Here is an 18,061-nt window from a genome sequence, read left to right on the forward strand (position 1 = left end):
TGCCGTTCCACACAGGCTTAGCCCCGTCTGTCCCCTTAAGGAAATTTCATTGCGTTCAAGGGGGCCGCCTTCCAAGTAAACGTGCATGGAAGCGGCCACCTGGCTAGGCACAATCCAAAAGGAAGCCCCTGTGAAGTCACCGGCTAGAAGGCTGCGGGTAGCAGGGAAGGACCGCGCTTTCCCGGGGGCAGTCGCCTCCTCCACGGCCACTGCGCGCCTCCTCTTCTGAGTTGCCCAAGCCAACCAAGCAGGGTCCCCGCCACGTATCTGGGGACTGGAAAGCGGGAAGGAGGGAAGGCTTGGCCCTACCTTGGCAATCCTAAACCTGCCCTGCTTCCGGCTACGGCCCCGCGGACTTCCTGGGCAGGGCCTGTGAAGGCTACGGGACAAAAAGGCTTGCAGGCCCTGCGGCCTCCACACAGCTCTGCGAGGGAGGCAGCGCAAGGAAGGCGTCTGTAGGAAATCCCCACGAGTTCCATCACTGCCTATCAGCCTCATGAAAACCCTATTCATTCGCCATAAGTCGGAATCGACTTGAAGACAGTACATTTACATTTCCCTTCGCCTTCGTTTCCAGGCTCGTAGCCAGTCTAAAAGTTCAGCGAGGGCACGGGGGGAGAGAAAATCTGTAATAAATTTAATTTAAAACAAAAATGGGGGTGCAGCAAAACTTCAGCCCACGGGTCTGCTCACTTCCCTATAGTAAGCAAGCTCGAGATCGCAGCCTTGCGGCCTGATTCCCCATGCAGGCCTATTCGGGAGCAAGCCCCACTGAGCTCAATGGGTTACTCCCAAGTAATTGTGCTCAGGGCTGAAAGCAGGCCCTCAGCACCCAGAAGCCGGCCTTGCGACGCCTGCCTAGTTCCTTTGCGCTTTATGGATGTCAGCCCCATCTCTGCCGTTGCTGTCGCCGCCTTGCCTAAAGAGCTGTCCAAAGAGCTGTCCTTAGCCCCAGGTGGAAAACATGGTTTATTAGTTTCATAAAGGTCGCCATTCGCCCGCTTTCCATCTCTTTCCCCCTGCTCTCCCAGTCTGTTTTACAAGTTCCAATCTAACTGTGCCTTATGAGCTGCAAAACAGCTCAGAAAGCCTAATCATAACAGCGCGCAACTCACCTCTGCCTGGGCGCCGCCGCTTCTCTAAATCTATGTCCCAATATACACCTGGACATGCACAGATCTGTTACCGAAGCACGCCTTGCGGATTTATCCGGCTTAATCGAAAGCTGCGCTTCCCTGCCCCGATGCACAGTGATGCGCCTGCCGTTCGCTTCTGCTGCTAGTTGCACGTAGTTTCTCTTCTCCTGCCCCAGACTTCAGAGAGGCACAGCAGGTCGACTCAGAAGCAAGCCCCACTGAGTTCGGAGAAGAGTGCATAGCGAGGATTGCAAGCTTGTAACCATCCCATCGCCTGTGGTGCTGTCATAGCAGGACTTGGAGGCAGAGGTCTAGGGCCCCACTCAGGAGAATGAGCAGGAGGGCCCCCAAATGCACCAGGGCTGGCTTCCCACATTTTGAAGTGACATAATAGACGTTGCCAGCTAAAGAGGAAGACTCCGTAAGACCAAAAGGTCAGAGGCTAGCATTATCTAATCGGACCCCTGCTCGTCGGCAAACCTGGCTTCTGAGTAGACAGCGCATAGGATCGGACTGAAAGCGGCCCTCCACTACGCAGCTAAGCCGAATCTAGAAACGGTTACGCCAGAGAATTTGAATCAGAAGGAGAACTTCAAAACCAAGCTTTCCGATTTAACTGTTTCAGAGGGGTGGTTCTAACTAGGCCGGGGGTTTTGTGGGTCGACATAAGCCGTCTTATATCTCAGGACTCCCGCTGAATTGGTTTGGGGATCAAACATTGTATTTCTGGGACTGCATTCTGCACCCAATATCGCGACGATTCTCAACACGGAGGAGGATCACTAAACCAACAATAAACTGAACTAAATTAAACCGATGCGATTCTGATTGTGTACGCTGAATATATATAAATATAGCCCCTTTTTATTGAACTCATTGCACCTTAGTTCTGGAGCAGAAGGGAAATACAGAGGATCTTTTAATGTACTTTAAGGGGGAGCTCCTTCTCTCGCACGCTCGCTCGCACTTTAGCATCCAGAGAGCAGGTAACATTGGCAGAGTTCATAAATGTGAATGGATTCCAGCATGTCCAGGACGCAGAACATAGACAGTATGGGACCTCCCTCTTAAATTATTGGGGAAAGGGGCAGAAATAAACAGGGTAGACTATCCCTCTGCAGCTCAACCTTAAACTTTACATAATCCGAAGTAAGATCAGTTTTATTCTAAGGGGCTTCCTTCCTTCCAACTAAGCGGGCACTTAACGCCGTCCAGGCAGTAAGAGTGACTCTCGCAGGGCGGGGTCTGAGCAGTCTGAAACAAATCCTAGCCATCCGTAGGGCCAAAAGGAATGAGAGAGGGGGGATTTCTGCCTTTTTGATGTCGAAAAACAGAGTTAAATGTTTTAAAGGCTATATTTCAAAGAGGCTTTTTTGTCCTCCCCCTGGAGAAAATCGGGAGCCAGCCAGGGCTCGACCTTAAAACACCTGACTTCAGGTCGGCAGAGCGAACCTGTTCCAAGATGGCTCAACCGGGACTCCGCATTACTAAACTAGTTGCACCATTAAAACCTGACCCCTTCTTATCCTAGTATACACACACACATACACCTGTGCCTATAGACCATTGAGTGCTTACTCTCGAGACTCCCTGAAACTCCCTTTGCCTGGCACCTACAAGGCACTAACTCCGAAAGACTCTCCTTTCAGTTTTTTTAAGCGCTAATCTGCAGCAGTTGTAGTTCATGTTGGCTCAAAATAACATCAGCTGATTTCTGCGGGATTATTTACCCCCGAAGAAGTAGGTCCTATGCATGTTTACTCGGCAATCAGTTCCCCTATATGGCTTGCTTTCGAGCAAGACTGTAGGGGAGTGTAACTTCAGGCAACTCTCTACGTACAGTTACTTTGGAGTATATTCCAGTAAACTTAGTAGGGTTTCCTTCCCATGCGTAAAACTGGGCTATTCAAGCCTATGTTTATTCGGAAAAGTTAAGACTGTAACGAGTCCAATGAGATCTGAAGAAAATATGCAGAGGAGGATTGATCCGGTGATCTCTCAGAAAATATATTAGCAGCCAATCCTAAGCAGGTCTACTCAGACGTAAGTCTCATTGTAAGCAAAACTGCAGTCCTGTATCCGCTTAACAGGGAGTAAAACCTGTTAAACGCAATGGGACTTACTGCTGACTTGACTTGTACACTGTTGTACCATGCCAGCCTTCCCAACCTGGTGCCCTCTAGCTATTTTTTGGAACACAGCTCCAATCAGCCAGGCTGTGCTAATGGGAGTTATAGTCCCAAACAGCTGGAAGGGTTCCAGGCTGAAGTAGGCTGCACTCTGTCAATGCCTCGGGTCCAGGGGAGAGCGCTGCAGCGTCTTTCTGTTTAAGGGATCGGAGAGATGCAGATTAAAATTCAACAGCTGTAGCTAAAACACCTGCGACCGACTGTTCTGGACATCATAATAATGGGGGAATTAATTCCTCTCTCCGCTTCGAGATAGAACTCGAACCTGAAAGATGAAGGTTAGGATCCCTTGGAAGCAGAAATCACTTTCACAACTCCCAAAGCAAAAGCAGACCGACAAAGGAATAGAAAGTCGAGTTTGCGCTTTACTTTCATCGATGCCCTGCAGCCAGTACGCGCTGGGCATTTTAAACAAATATGAGATTATGATTCTAACATCTCCAGCACAAACACATTCAGCCGATCCTATCCAGAGTGAAGCACCCACGGATTTTCAGTGCGTTTAGGCCCGTCTAACATGGTATAGGACCAGACAGATTTCTTGGAAACAATACAATTGATTCCAACTTTCAATAGCCCTTATTACCAAGTAGGTCTTGAGGATCGGATTGCTAGAGTCGGAACGTCAACATTTCATTCACTGGGGGGGGGAGGTGTTGGTCAGGGGGAGAGAGAGGAGAGACCGGATTGTAGCAAAAGGAAGATTTTAACAAAGCATACAGGAAAGGGGAGGTATTAAGTTTCACTTGTGAGATGTGGGAAAGTAACAGAGACACGGTGAGGAAGGATGACCTTGCACCGTAGTATTTACCTGTTTTTATTCTACCGTTGTAACCCCTGAGGCGACATTTGGATGATGTGCATAAAAATACGTGCTTTTCACATACATGCACTTTTACATATATGTGCTGTCTGTGTGTATGATTAATGTATTTGCTAGAATAGTGCAGAGGTACTGTGTGTGGCGTGTATGTGTGTGTATAAATATGCTTATCTGTGCAGATGTATAAACACACGTGTGTACATGTCAAAGCACACCCATGTGCATGGTATATCATTGTTCTGCTAGTTATGTACGTAACTAGATAGATGAATATGTACACAGGCCATAAGTATTGGAGATCACACTCCATAGACAGCAACAATTCTCTGCTCACTTGTGTGAGATAAGTATCATTGATCTAAGTGGAGCCATGGGGAGAATTACAACCAGAGATCAGAGAGAATTTTATACTTTTACAAAGATATATTCTGTGCCTGTCTATGACTGGCGTGTTTCCTAGATGGCAACACAAATACACAGGCGCGCGTATGTAACTTTCATTGATCATATACTGATAGCCGGTGGTTGGATTTGCCTTTGGAAGGTGTGATATCCAAACACATCGCAGTCTTCCTGTGTTCCAAATCTGTGTCAGTTCCTCCTTAACTACGCTCCACCATCTATCGTACTACAGCATAAGGTCTATTCGGGAGCTTGCGTGTTCCTGAGACGTCCAGGATATGAAGAAGCACCAAAATGGCTCCAACAAGACGCCCCTATGCATGTTAATTCGGTATCAAGGCCCACAACGAGATTTCCTCCCAGACAAGGGTGCACAGAATTGCAGCCCAATTCACTTTGTCCCTTTTCCAGCTGAAGTACGGCCAGACAGCAATGAAAACTCCAGGCTGCCCCCGAAATAAGTGAAATCTGATTCCGGCTCTAGAATCACAGCCCCCACACGCTCCAAGTGGCCTGACTAGCATGGCCTAAAGGTCGGCTGCTAGGAAGAGAGAGAGAGAGAAAATAACGTACCTTCTCTGAATTTGGGAAAGAAGAATAAGTGGACGCCTGCTTGATGTGGGTTGTTTGTACTCCGCCTTCCTTGAGTAGAGCTCAGGATAGTACAACAACTCTGAGAGGTAGGTCGGTCTGAAAAAAAGTTATTTCCCAAGACCTCCCGAAGAGCTTCTCGGCCTTTATTCCCACCCTATCCCTATCCTTCTCCCAAGCATTTGCTCTCTCGGTCCATACTCGCCCAGTAAGATTCTTTACTCAGTCTTAAATTCATTGCCCTATAAGTTAGTAACACACACACACACACACACAATTATATACACATACATCAAAAAAGAAGACATAGCCCATAGCTGGGAATCGCCTAAAGATTCTCTTGCTCGATCGCTTGTGTGTACAGCTCATCACATTCCAGTGAGCCATTTGTTTCCTACGAAGAATTCAATTTTTAAATGCTCGTCTGCAAAGCGGTGCCATGTCACCGTATGCGTGTGCTTCTTTAAGGTACATTAAAGGATCATTGCAGTCTCCCTGTGAAGTCATTACGCCTTTATCCCCACCAATTAACCACACCTCAGAGGGCTGCTATTAACAGCTACACTGAGCTTAAAAGTGAGGTATCCCATTTCAGAGAGATGTCGTGATCTCGCTCAGGAAATCCCAGCAGGCAGCCCAAAATGGAGTTCTGACTCCTGATCTCTTGCCTTAACAGGTCCTTAAAAAAAACCCGATAAGGAGAGAATTAAATATACCAGGGAAAATTCAAGAGGCTGGAAAGTTCACAGGCGGAAGACTGAGACGGGGGCGGGGAATATCTTTTTTAAAAGTTGCAGAAGAGCTCGATAAAAAGGAGTAAGAATTTCAGACGAAATTACGAATTGGGAGGAAATTGTCTCAACAACAACAAAAGTGTTGAAGTGTAAATTAGCTGCGGACGTCAGTTAAAAGGGGGGAAATGCTCAAATACAGGCTTGTGTCTCTAGCACTATCAGAGTACTTACTATCTTAAATTCGTTTTATGACATCCGGTTTCTTTATTCTCTCCTGACACACGCGAATGAGATCCCAACTGATTCCAGTGGGATTGACTTCTGGGTAACGGCGTAGTTAGAATCACAGGCGGGGTGGGAGGTAATAGAAGGGGCGGGGGGATTTGGGATGTTTAGGGAAGGCGAAAGCCTCCCTTGCCCCTTTCCAGCCAGACCTAGATTTGGTCTTGAAAAGGCGAAAGAACCTCTTGCTTTCTCTTCGCTGCTGTCTCTCACACGCACATACGCGCTCACTCTCACGCCCAAAGGAAAGGGAAAGTGTGGGGGAGATGTTCGGAACAGAACTTTGCAGGTCAGCCGCGTGTTTCGAGGGAGAGTGTTTAGTTCCTGCCACTTTCCCTTTGTTTCCTCTTCTGAGTAACTCAGGAACTTCCTGTAAAACGTTTCCTCGCGGCTGGCAAACTTTTAAAATAATGATAATAATAACCCTCTTCTGAATATTCTTTTCCACCCTAATACTTGCCTGCCTCCAGGCCAGCTCTGAGTTATCACTTGGTCACGGCAACCTTACAAACTAGATGGCCAACTTTCTAGTGTTGGGTGCGCTTTGTTTTTGGTTTTAGGGACTTCTGACCCCTTCCTGTTGTTGTTTACCTCTTTCCCCCCCCCCTATGGCATGTCTCTTACCCGTGTCCTCATCCTTAAAAAAAAAAAATCAGTAGCCAACAAAAGGCAACTCGGTTCCCCACCCTTCCCGCTTGCCCCCACCGCATAAGTGAGGCGAATTTATTTTTCAGTATTTGGTACACAAAATTCAGCCAGCCGGAAGGAGATTAATTTTCCAGAATAATCCAATTAAAAGATTTCTAAACTAATCTTTTGGGGCGGGGAAAGAGGCGAAAGGGGGGAAGGGAAGGAAAGTGATTTATGAATCTGAAATTGACCAAGGTAACGCAGTCCTTTTTCCCAAAATTCAATTCACCCAAAGGAGAATCCTTTGAAGGTTGATTCGCACCCGTTCTCACTTCAGTGGCATAAAACCAGTTTGGATCCCCTACTCCTGCTTGTGTGTCGGACAGTGTATTTTGCATTGTCTTCCCGGATGGATTTAATTCAGATGTGGCACTGGGGAAGAGAGACGCTTATCACTCACAGCTTCCTTCCCCTCAACTCATAACATGGAAAAGAGTTCGGCTGCTTACAAGCCCCATGGACTATTTTTTTCCAAGTGCTAATAGATTTATGGTCTCCCTTTTTTTTCTCTCCCCAACGCCCATCCACAGTAATTAGCACATATGTTCTAAATAGATGATAGTTTTGTGAGCAATAAAGCAATTACCCATCGGTGAAGCTGACAGTTCCTCCAACTAAACTCCAACCAGCAGCTAATTGGAAAAGTCATTTCAGCTCCATTGTCTGCAATTAGTCTTGCTAAACTACTGCACCCCAAACTAGCCGGTTTGAGGTTTATTTATTCATTGCTATTTGCATTTACCAATGGTCATCGAATCAGGCTTAAACCTTTCAGAGCTCAGATCAGGTTTTCAACCTCTCTGGGACTGCCTGCTTTAATCTCGCTCGCTCTCTCTCGCTCTCTCTCTCGCTCTCTCTCGCTCTCTCTCTCTCGCTCTCTCTCGCTCTCGTGGTTGCTCCCATTCCCTTCACCCACACACAGAACTTCCCATCGATACTGAAAGGTTCAGTAGTTCCCAAACATTTGCCTTCTGCTACAGCCGTTTGTAAAAGCACTATTTCCTCAGTCATTCAGGAATCGTGGTCAGGGTAGCCAAATGGAGGAGGCTTAAATGCTGCTTCGAAGTTTTGTTTGATTTCCGCCCTCCCACCCCATTTCAATTTTATCCCCTGCATTAGGGGTTCGCTTAGAAGGTCTTCGCTCTAGCCCAGAGCACTAAATCAAATAAATCAGATGTTCTGCTTAACACACCGCCGGTCATTTTCTTTGTGACAAATGGGATGATTGGGACCCTAGCTCAAAAAGAAAAAGAAAATTCAGCCAGGAATTCCGGATCAGTTAGCAACGTTTATGTTTACTTTGAGTGGGGGAAATGGGGCCGGTAATAGGGGAAGAATAGGCGAAAAGCCTACCTTTCTGCTGAAAGGGACGGGGTGTGTGTGCTGGAAATTAAGAGGATCTCGCTGCTGAAGACTTGGGCACAGTGGCAGGAAGCAACGCGTTCAAGAGTGCTTTGACGCGTCAGCGGAGCTTCATACTGAAGACCAGACAGGTTTCTTCTCCTCAATTTAATCTCAGTGGCACTGGGCCCGGTTGCGTGGGTACTTTCACCCACCCCCAGTTCTAGGATGGAAGTCAAACTGATCTGGCAGGGAGGGAAGCGGCCGTTTCGCTCTTGCACTGAACTGCAGCCTTTAGGAGGCTTTTAAGCTCCAAAGAGCTGGGTGGAGGTGGTGGTTTTCAATCAAGCCCTGCTGCCCATTTGGTCTTGGGAGGCCGGAGAGACGCGTGAGTTGGGACAGGAAGGGGTAGCCCTAGCAAAGATGTCTCTATTCGAACGCATTTCCAGTTCCAAGCATCCCTAGACCCAAGACAGCAAGATGGCTCTTTCTAACCAGAGGAGCAAAAGCAGCCCAGGGTATTTTTCCCCCTGGCAGAGGGATTTGGAGGCTGGCTCTAAAATGCTTCTGATTCCTTCCAGCCAAAACCATTAGGCTAATAATAGTAAGGCCCTGTCTTTTGATGCAAATGAACAAATGATTCCGTCTAACCGGGCTCAGTCTTCTGAAAGAAAAAGAAAAAAAAGACACACTGATCTCCCATGCTGGGTCCACCTGACAGCTATTGGGGAAGGAAGAGGAGCTCGATCTCTCCCGGGTCCCCCTCGGATTCACGGGGTGTCTTCAACAACAGCGGACTGAGAAGGCCCACGTGTGAAGCCTACAGATCCGTCTCGGATCTGAAGTCCCGATGGACGCCTGTTTTTACTCGCTCGACCAACAGCTCTAGTCCTGCGAAAACTGGCCCATTTTCCAGGGACAGCAAAAAGGGGAGCGAGGGAACAGATTCCTATAACAGGCTTATGCCCCCTGCTTTGATTTCCTTTGTATCTGTCTGGCAGGCGAGAGAGAGAGAGGGAGGGAGGGAGGGTGGGGGGGAGCACTCTTTATTTTATTATATTATATTTTAACAAAATAAGCCGATCCATAAAGCCGAGGGACTAGGAGGAAGACCGAAGGGCTCCTTCCACGTCCTGCTCGCAGCTGGAATGGAAGGCGGGAAAGAGAAAGTGCGCCTGCCCCCCCTCTCTCTGCATTTCTAATTGGGGCGCACGTCGTGGGATCGAGGCGGTCTTCTGTTTTCCAACGCCTGGCTGGAGGCCTAGGAGCAATAATGCGGCCTAGTCCCTCCTTCCTAGAGTGAAGGCATTTTCGTGGTTTGCCCCACTTTCTTTCTGTGAAGAGCGATTAGATGGCGCCTATTCAAAGCTGCTGATCCAGAGAGAAAAGAGGAGTAGATAAAAGGCGATTTCAAGTGACCTCTTCGTCCTTTTCACACCAACCTGAGTTCCCAGAATAGCCAAGGATCGGCTGGGACAAAAGAGTGTCCCCTCCTTTGCCGTTTCAGCTTCAGAAGTCTCCGTGCACGGGGTTAACAATAAAACTGATTTCTCCCTCTCACCACTACCACCCCTCAGCTTTGCCAACCTCATGCAGTTCAGGATACTTTTTATGAGTCGCCACAGGCGCTACTCTCGCGCCCCCCCCACGCTCCCCATAGTATGCTTCAGTGTGGCACGATTCCTTATGGTCTACTTGAGCTGTTCCTTTCACTGACTTTTTTTCCCCTTTAAAGCAAGCCCAACTTAAAAGTCCTTTCCCTCCCTCTCCTTAGCTGCCTGACAGGACAGGCCTGAAATAAACATATATCGGCCTTGACAGTTTAAGTGAAAAGTGAAATTTACTATTTGTAGCAAACTTAGGATGAGCTCAAGGTGAGGTTCACACGTGCAGCCAAAGCCTAGGTTCCCCCAAATCTCAGACCCACTGTGACACCATTTGCTGCTCTAAGCAGAGGAGGCAATTGGTACGAGGTAACAACGTTCCAGTGGATTCTCTGTTTCCCCCCCTTTACTTTTCTACACACACACACACACACACACCTTCACACCTTCACACACCTTCACACCTTCACACACCTTCACACACCTTCACACACCTTCACACACCTTCACACACCTTTTTTCTTTTCAGTTTCTAGCCTGGGAAAGAGAAGTCCAACTTAACCCAGCTCCTGATGGGCTAATCCCTATGATAAAAGAAATAGGAGCCCTGACAGGTGACTATTATGGGAAATGATTCTACAAGCCAGGACAAGAGAGAACAACGTCGCAACTCCCTTGCAAGTATGGCCCTTTTCATCCCCAGCAGAGCCCGATATTAATGTCTTTTTGTGTCTATATCTGGACATAAGGTCGCCTGGGCCTTACGGCATGCGCGCATGGCCTGATGCGTCTCCAGTGAAGGGCAGATCCTCAGAGGAGTGACAGGGAAACTCTCCATCCATTACATCTGCAGCAGTAAGAGAAGGTCCCCCTCCCGCTCAGGTCTCTTCGTGGCTTCTGCACACTTTCATTTTGCACTCACATCCCTGGAGCTTCATTTGTGCGGAAGGTAAATATTTGATTGTGAGAATTCGCCATTTTGAGCGGGGAAGCAGTAGGGGAGAGAAAATAGGTCTGAGGCAGAAAGGCTGGAGAGCTGCTGGTCATGTATTTTCGGTGTCCTGCTGGGATCTCCCGAGTCCTTTTTGGCTGGGAAACAAGGCACCCTATAAGATGGCAAACGCAGCCTAGACTATGACCCCTCTTTTGGCGGGGAGATTCCCGCACCCCTCCATGCGATCCTACCACATTGCCAGATTTAAGCCCTGCGATCCAAGGCGCTCTTTCCTGGGAGTATTCCCCAAGGAACATAGTGGGATGTGTTTCTGAAAAGGGACTGCACTGTAAACCTGCAATCCTGCGCATGCTTAATTGGAAATAAGCCCACTGAACTCAATGGGACGTACTTCCGAGGAAACAGGAATAGGATCGCGCTGCCCATGACCTTTGAGCAGTTTCAAGTTGTTTGGGTTTGCCCAGCTGATGTGTCGACAAATCCACATTTCCAATGGCCAGCTGCTGCTTTCTGATTGAAAGGAGTCCACCGCACCCGGAAAGCAAATGGTGACTCAGCGCCCCGTTCCCCCGGCGGCGATCGAGGCCCGACTTTTTGCTTGATGCCAAACAGCCGAATCAAGCCGATTGATGGCTTGTAGTGAAGCCGCCAGGTTTTAGAGAGAGATTTTGTTCCGTGTCCAGCTTCTCTTCAAATCCTACAAGAAAGGCTTCCGGGAGTCTGGCTCGATGCATATTTTAGAGTTTTGATTTCAGCCTTCACCCAGTCGAGATTGTCTAAAGGGGGAACCTTGGCAAAGGTTATCGCCACTGATTCCTCAGACTCACGTCTCCCTTGCCCAGCTGCCTTTAACAAACACGCAGCCTTTTCGGAGGTGGTAGCGGAGAGAGCCCGTGTTCTCTCAACTCTCTTACAATCGTCACCCTGTTTACTTGGAAGTAAGTTTCATGGATTTCAGTAGGATTTACTTCCAAGTATGTCAAGACTACATCCGTAATGGGTTTTGCAGTGACTGCACTCCAAGAAAGGGCTGCTTTCAAGAGTAGGTCTGGTCAGGATGTGAGTAACTACTAGCAGGACAGATCTCTCTGTCTGTCTGTCTGTCTGTCTGTCTGTCTCTGTCTCTGTCTCTGTCTCTGTCTCTCTCTCTGTCTCTCTCTCTCTCTCTCTCTCTCACACACACACACACACACACACACACACACACACACACACACACACACACACACACACACACACACGCCAGGTTCATTTATATTTACTCGAGTTAAAGGCTGGAGGATGTGAATGAGTAACTGTGCGCGTGCGTGAGTGCTTCCAAGCAGGCTTTAAAGTGGGACACATCCCGCAATCAGGCACCTGATCTCCTGAAGTGAATATGGAAATAAACGAGAGTAAGTTCAGATCAGATGGATGCTCTCATGGATCCACCAGGGGGCTGATGAAATCCTGCCTCTCTCGCTCAGGAAGAAGATTATCCGTGGGAGTGCGGCAGGCTTTGTCTGAAAGGGAATATATCATTCATTCATATATGTGTGTGTGTGTGTGTATATATGTGTATTCAAAATACTAGGTAGCCAATGGCTATTTACAAAGAGCCGCCAGAATCCGCTGGAGTCTGCTTTGCCTGGGAACGACCAAGCGTGTATGAGATGGGGGGGGAGAGAGAGATCTGTATTTGTGTAGATAACAAGCAATAGCAAAGAAACAGACAGGCACGCGTCATCTTCGATTGGAGCAGGAGTTCCATTTCTCTTGAAACTGACCAGCAGGGGAAAGAGAAAGCCATGACCTGGCACTGCTGACAGTGACTGGGGCCTACTTCCGCCTCACCGTGGCAGCCGCGTTGCTGGGTAGGCTTCGCTGCCAAGGCCTGGCTTGTTCACCTTCTTGGCCCTACTGGACACAACAGCCTTCGCCAACAGAAGATCGAAGCGGGAGGCAGGAAGGGGCTTGCGGAGCGGGAAAGAGGTGGATCAGAAATGTTTACACTACAGTTAATATTTGACAAAGACTGGAAATAGTTCTCGAGGGGGGAGATGCCCCTCGACCGACTGACCTATCTGATGGATCAAGCACCCAACAGCTCGGAGACAGAGCTTGTCAAGAGTCCGTAGAAAGCACTAGCTAGATGATTTGCGGGGCAAACGTCCCAGCATGCTGGTAGCGTGTGAAAGTGAGAGAACAGAATTCAAAGAACGCCTTCCGTATGGCTTTCTGGGTCTGTTTTAAGTTGATCTATGTAGAACGGGAATGGCATATGTGTGCTTTAAAAAGCACTTTCCAAATGTCATGTCCTAACGAAATGCAGCTGGATCTTTTACCAGAATGGGGAGTGACTTGCTCAAAGTTACTAAAAGAATGTAACATATTTTCCCCACTTAGGAGAGAATGAGGATCCCTCCCATGATATCTTTCTCTGTAAGGATGCTCGAATAGGTATCTATGCAGAAACACACAGCCTTATATAACACTGGAGAACCTCACACACAGCATACACTTGATTTTTCAGAGGAATTGGGCCTTTCAATTTTTTTTAAAAAAGCACCAAACGTTACAGCCGGCAGATAAATATGTCTGGACACACATAATTTCCATTCCCCAGTTTAGGTGTTATTACTGCTTTCTTTTTAATCCAGGTTTTGTGTGGGAGGGCTTTCGTTTAAAAATGATCCCTACTGTGCGTACAGAAATCCCTCCGAAAGTTGTAAGAGACACAGGGTTTTCCTCTGGTCCAGAAAAGATGCAGGTCTCCTTTCCGAAAAGAGACCCACGGAGAGCAAGAGAGGAACACTCCCCTCCTCAACCCATTAAGTCCTCCCATAAAAAGCCCCTATTAGATTACAGAGCCTTGCCTGAACTATTGAGAAAAGGATCCAGGTTCTCCACTCCCAGAACAACAAACCCCTTAAGTCAGATCTATCTCTTATTTCCAGAAGATTGCAGCCTCGCTGAAGATCAGTTATATGCTTTATTCCACCACCATCTCAGTTCACACGTCCACTGAACACCATGGATGCTCCTTATTTTAAATTCTGTACACACACACACTCGCTCGCGCAAAGTGCTCCTTATATCTGAAAATGTCACGCGGCTGTCCTGATATTTGAGTTTCAGCCGATTTAGCAGCTCCCCTCTGCTTAACCGATTTGCCCATTACAGCCCAAACACAGATTCTAAACACAGATAAGAGGCACAGAAACCTAGGCGAGTTCTATGTAAATACGATCAGGGTTGGGTTACGGTTGCCAGTCTGAGAAAGTTAGAGCGTCCTTCTATTTTTCTTGGCATATTGCAGACCCTTTTAGGAAAAGCAAACTTCCCAATTATCTTGAGACCACATTTCTTTTCTTTTCTCTTTTTTTCTTGTTTTGCCCTCCAAAACAGATAGGTGCCTGTGAAGGGTGAGTGGGGGGAGGGAGACATCTGACAAAGGATTTATAGATTCGAGCCATTTGAATCAGCCTCTTTTGGAGAGATTAAGGATCCCTCCTGCAGAAGGATCCATTTCTCCCTGCCCGAATTGTTATCCGTTTTCCTTTCATAGACACTAGCCCAGCCAGATCCCCAAAAGAAGGGATTTCCTTGAGGACTCCTCAAAACCCTTCGCCCTATCTTCGCTGAATGAAATAGATTGAATGGGTTCTATTTTATACTCCTCCTAGAAGAAAAGTGGTAATCTTACGGATGTGGAAAAAGTAATACTGGGGGATGGGGGAAGAGAGAGACAGAATGCAATTCGAATTAAGGGTGGATTTTGTAATTATTTTTAAAAGGCCTTTTTGTCCTGATTGTCTGTCTGTCTGTCTGTCTGTCTGTCTGTCTGTCTGTCTGTCTCTCGCTCGCTCGCTCTCTTTCTCTGTCTAGTTCGGTGGATCTTGCTGTTGTCCCTTTAATCTGTTGACACCCCCTACCCCCAGGTAAACAGGCTGCAATCGACCTTTTCATTAGGTGATCAAATAGCAAACATAGCAGGTGAAAGACAACAGCATTAGTACACTGACAATTCCTCTTTAGGGGATGAAAAATCCTATCATAAGCACATAGTTCCACCGAATGGATCTGTTAACCTCTTCCTAAGCATACCTACCCAATAAAAACACTCTAGGACTCCTTTCTGGATCTGGATCTGGTCGATCCCGGCTCGTATCCCGAAGCCATCTCTTCCCACAATCTTAAAGCTCTGTGGACTTTTAAATCCCGTCGCTTTCAAGGAAACTCGCCGTGAGGGCCACAACATTTTTCTTTGTTTTGCTACCTCTACATCTGTTTCCTAATTTTTCACATCTCTGTCTCTCCCTCTCTGTCTCTCTCCACCCCACCCCCCAATCTCCAGTCATCTCTCGTTCAGAGGAAATCTAGGTGGGAAATCCCAGCCAGGCCTGAACTGGATTCCCTTCAGAGTCCCAGTAAAGCAGGCGAGATGCTGGGGGGGGGGAGAGCGGAGAAGGAGCGGAGGGGGAGGGGTGAAGAAAAGTTATCCTGACGAAGTGGAAATCTATCCGAGGAGGTTTGGGGTGGGGATCCCAACTCCATGCAGCCGGATGCTGCTTCCCAGCTTTAAGCCCGTCAGAAACACCCAGTACAGAAAGCAAAAGCTACTTGCCTTGGATGGAGAAGGGCTGCTCGTTTCCACTTGAAGGGATCCGGACTGAGAAGAAACCTTGTCAAGAAGCTGATGCTTCTCTGTGTACCCAGACACTCTCTCTCTCTCTCTCTCTCTTGCTCTGCCTCTTCCCCCCCCCCGTCTCTCCACAGTCCGGGAAGCCAACTCTTAGATGGTATACATACGGCGTTGCTGTGTGCGCGCGCGATTTAATCTTGTTCGTTTCACCTTTTCAGTGACCACCAGAAGACAGGACGGAGAGTTTACTGGGCAAGCAAGAGAACATAGGCAGGCGAGAGAGCCCACTGTTGCATAGTCAAAAACACCCTTTTAATCAATGCAATCTACAATAGGGACGGCTTGGCAGGGAAAACTGATGGGGGGGAGAGAGAGAGGAAACCACCCTTCATTATTTCGCCACCAAATCGCAAGCCGCGTCTTCGGATCCAGGACTCTCCTCTCCAACTGGCTCCTAAGATTTTAGAAGCTGGGAAAGGACACCACGTCAGGAACACAACTTCCCTCTCTCTCTCTCTCTCTCTCCCTCTCCCTCTCTCTCTCTGCTTCCTTTAGGCTACGCTGGGATGTTTTGGAATAGCCCCTTTCCGTCCTCCCACCCTGACGCTCGACTGGTGTAGAAACTTTGACACAAGTTGCAAAGATGGAGAAAAGAACGAGGGGAAATCAGGAGGGACTTAAAGGCTGGGATTGAAGACCCAGGAGAGAATGGGACATTAGTCAAACGGAAGGAGTTACCCCACTTCTAAACATGCAGGGTTTTTTTTAAAGGGGGAAAACAAATTATAAAGGAAAGATCCATTCAGATACTTTCTTGTCTTCCTGCACCTTCACCAGCGGCATAAGCTTCTTCTTTTTAACTGCACAAGGAAGGGGGGAGCTAAACGAACTGCAGTTTCGCCGCTCTCTTCCTGTCCGCTAGATGGCAGCACGAACCAGCGATTCCACTAGGACTGGCGAAGGGGAATTTGTGTCGATGTCCCCTCCCCCCGCCCCAACTACCCGGTTCTCAGAATATACTTCTCCAGCTCACATATTTTCTCCCTCTCTTACTTGAACTTTCCTTTACAATCATTGAACCTCTCAGATAGACGGCAAAACCGATCACTTATGTATGTTATCAATTAATCATGACTGAGGCTGCTAAAAAAACATCGGTGGAAGGAGAAAAGAGGGAAGAGGGACAAGTTAATTATATATATTAGGGTGTTTTTTTTTTTAAAAAAAATGGAGGAGTGGAGTCTCCAAGTGGGCTATTGATTTGTGACCGGGCGAAGTGACGGAAATGAAACGTATTTTAAAAATTAATAAATCTTAGAAAACATTTAAAGTGAAGGAAAGAAGGCAGCGTGGAGGAACGGGGAAAGAGGGGGGGAGTGTTGAATTGGAACATATGGGGCCATAAATATATTTTAAAAATACTTACAGTCCTTATGGGATCTCCTTAGCCATCTACTTCCAGCAATTAAATGGAATCAAGTCCAAGTATTGTAATTCCTAATCAGGGTATTTTTTTGAAAGAAGAAAGGGGGGAAATGTATATCCCAAAGAGAAATCTAATCGTTAAAAAAAACTTTTCATAATGAGCCAAAATAATTTCCTTTTAATTCCCCTTTCCCCCTATCGCAATGCATCTCTTCCCCGCCTGCCCCCCTTCCCTGCTTTCTTTTATTGTGCGTGTGTGTCTGTGTGTGTGACCATAGACGACCCATACTAATCAGGTCTCAAAGTAAATAGCAGAGCAGGGCGATCTCAATGTAAATTGTGCTTGTCAGAAGAATCCCCCCTCCTTCTTTCTCTTTCTCTCAATCCCTCCACCCCTCCCTCTCCTCTCCTTTCCTACCCCCCTTCCCATCTCAGTCAGTAGGTAGCAAAGAATAAAGGCAGGGGAGAGCGAGAGAGAGAGAGAGAGAGAGACCTCAGCCAATAGAGTGAAGGAGGCTTGGCTAACCTTAGCCTCCCATTTTCTCTCCCCCCAATTCAGGGCTCTGACCAGTCAGTCGCCTTTGATTATCAGTTGCCAGCAGCCCCTCTCTTGGCTCCTTGACATGAGCTCCATATAAGGCAGCGATCTCCATAGAAACGTGTCAGTTTCAATAGTAGTGTCAAAGTTCACTATATACAGACATTCGCGCAGATCCCCCTTTCGGAAACATTGCTCTGCTAGTCTTCCCGTTTAAACGCATTCATTTTTTGGTTCTCTCTCTCTCTCTCTCTCTCTCTCCACCTCTCTCTCTCTCTCTCTCTCTCTCTCCTTTCTTGCATATTCTATTAGTTGAAGGGTGTTTTTTTCCCCTCCTCTCTCTTTATCTCCCTCTTTCTCCTCTCTTTTTCTTCCCTTCTTTTCCTTGCTCCTGTCGCTTCCTTCCTTCATGAGACTAGCGAGAGAGGGAAAACTTAAAAGAAAAGAAAGGAAAGACCGCCAAGAAAAGAAAAGAAAAGAAAAGAGCAGAGGGGGACGGACGCCTTTTCACATCTTCACATCGTCAATTTTTAACACTTTCTAAAATTATTGCTGTTATTATTTGGGGGGGAGGGTTTTGTTCTTGGCCGCTGAGGTTTGTTTCGTTTTTCCAAAAGAGAAAAAGAAAAGGAAAGAAAATTCCGAGAAGAAGGACGTTTTTCCTTGGACGATCTCCAGTGATTATTGCCACCACCGGCACGGAGGAAGAAAGAAGGCGCGAGGCGCG

Source organism: Rhineura floridana, chromosome 1 (assembly GCF_030035675.1).
Source record: "Rhineura floridana isolate rRhiFlo1 chromosome 1, rRhiFlo1.hap2, whole genome shotgun sequence".
Classification (NCBI taxonomy): domain Eukaryota; kingdom Metazoa; phylum Chordata; class Lepidosauria; order Squamata; family Rhineuridae; genus Rhineura; species Rhineura floridana.